Raw genomic sequence first — 2,519 nt, 5'->3', positions numbered from 1 at the left:
CTGGGGGGGGGGGGGGTGACTTACTGGGATAATCTATCTTGACAAAAACAAGTGTCCGCCATGTGTTTGAAATTGATGAAATACAACTTTAATGAAAAAAAAACAAAACAAATGCGTGGTCCTGTTTTTTTCTGAATTAGCGAGAAAATGACGTCAGTATTTCAGGAAGAAAGCTGTTTTTTTAACGTGAGAAAACTTGATTTTTCTTTTTCCTACCACGGTCATCGTATCTCGTTATTTTGAAGGGGGAAAACAATCTATTTGATGAATTATCTCAATCATTCAGAAAAACTGGGACCTTTTTATTCCCTTTGGTGAATTCAGTGCAGTTCCGTACAAAGCAGACAACTTTCCAGGGATCGATCCTTTCCCCGGCTCACGTAAATCAAGGGTGGAGACGGACCCACACATCTACTCCAAAAATTACACTGTACTGCCTTCCTTTGTACTGTATACAAATAGATATCTTGCATACTTTTGGCTGTAGAGAGAGTCGTACCCTGGCCCTGTGCTGCATCACAACTAGACCGGAGTAACTGACCCGAGTCTCTGCATCCCTCAGCCTGGGTAGAGCTTCGGTCCAGAGCCTCCCAGCGGAATGAGAATGTGGAGGAATTGATGAGGGGCGCAGCCTGCAGGGAGAAGACATGTGATCGAGATCTCAGGGAGCTTTGTGGTGAGAACGTGGTTCAGTTCAGCCAAACATCAATCGCCAGTGCTTTGTTTTCTCACCCAGGAAACTCTCAGCTAAGCGGGGCCTCTGCGTTATTCAAGAGTCTATAAGTCATCCAGTCGGACTGAAGTCGAAGTGTCTCGGCTACAGGTCTTCAGTTCTTGCCTGGTATTCAACATCAGTTACTACTTCTTTATTTTTTTCGTATTTAGATTTGTTACACTTTAACATCACCCTTATGATTGCCTTAGCTGGCTGAGACTGATCATTATTATTACTTGTTCTATGCAAATTGCAACTTGTGAAAGTCTGAAGTGACATGCTGGACATCAATCTTGTGTGATCCCTCCATCAGAGAATTTTTCAGCTGAATAAAAATAAGCACAGGTACCCAAATTACTTGGCGTGTGTATTTTTCTTTCTTTCTTTCTTTTGTTAGATTGTCGTTCAGAGCAACAGATCAGAGATCGAGAGGTCAAAACATCAAAAATTTTCTGTCGGATCAAGAGACATTGATGGACACTGCTTGTCTGCTCTGGTCTCCTGAAAGTAGGCGGTGAGCCCCTCCTCCTGTCCCGCAGCAGCACATGGACCCTGCTGCCCCCCCCGCAAGCTCATTGTCTTTGACCACTCAGCTGGCGGTAGTGACGTAACACCAGCTTTTAGACGGTCAGACTGTGCTACTGCCGCCAGCTCTACGCCGGTCAGGTTGGAATGGCGGTTGAGAAAATCAAATTAACTTCCCATAATGAGTCCGTCATTTTTTTTCTTTCATTTTGAACAATTCACTTAAGGGAAGCGAGCTGATTCAATCAGTGCTTTGCTACAACGCGATGACCAGGCTCACCGCCGTGTCTCACTTTGTTGTACTGACCAAGGCTTCCCCTCCGGTCTAAATGATTGCGTGTGTTGGACGTCCCTCCGGACCAAAGCGTCTGCCAAATGAAATATTAGAACTGGAGGTGCTCTCAGAGCCTCAGTATCACTTTTTGAGAGATTAAATTTTTCAGGTTTGGTCTTGAGTGAAGTAGGAAAAGTACAATAAACTTTTCCTGAACCTGACAAGTACATCCGTTCATAGTCTTCCACTTATTCCTGTGAGGGTATGGGGGGGGGGGGGGTGGAGCCTATCCCAGTAGCCTTCAGGTGAGAGGCGGGATTCACCCTGGACAGGTCACCAGTCCATCACAGGACCAACACATAGAGACAGACAACCATTCACACTCACAGTCACACCTACAGTCAATTTAGAGTATCAATCAGCCTCGTCCCCTCTTGATGTCTTTGGACTGTGGAGGAAGCTGGAGTACCAGAGAGAACCCACACAGGAACAGGGAGAACATGGAGACTCCACACAGAAAGATCCTGTGATGGAGCCGGGACTGGAACCTGGAACCTTCTTGCTGTGAGGCCACAGTGCTGACCACTGCACCACTGTCTCTCTCATATATTAACATAATTATTATTTTTATTATCATTATTCATTTTTTAAAATATTGATGTTGGAGTGTGTGAGGACACTGAAGTTTCCCTCTCCAGAGAACACAGGTTGAAGAAGTTACCAGAAGTCTCATAACAAACGCCAAACCTGTGCTGAGTTTAAAAAAAGTGTCTCAGGATAACAACAACAATACTTCTACTACTACAACTAATAATAATAATAATCATCATCATCATCATCATCATAATGTTCCTATTTCTTTTTCCTTTTTATACGAGCCTACTTAGAATATTCAAAAACCCTGCAGGCGGACGTCAGCGTTGACGGGGTGTTGAGGGTTAACGTGTCGCCTGTCAGAACACATGCTACGTCACATGACGCACAGCCTCTCCTCTCATCGGCTCC

The sequence above is a fragment of the Aulostomus chinensis genome, chromosome 19 (assembly GCF_037954235.1).
Source record: "Aulostomus chinensis isolate RoL2024-O1b breed Wild chromosome 19, RoL_Achi_v1.0, whole genome shotgun sequence".
NCBI lineage: Eukaryota > Metazoa > Chordata > Actinopteri > Syngnathiformes > Aulostomidae > Aulostomus > Aulostomus chinensis.
The sequence above is the reverse complement of the archived record's forward strand: the minus strand, read 5'-3'. Positions refer to the sequence as shown.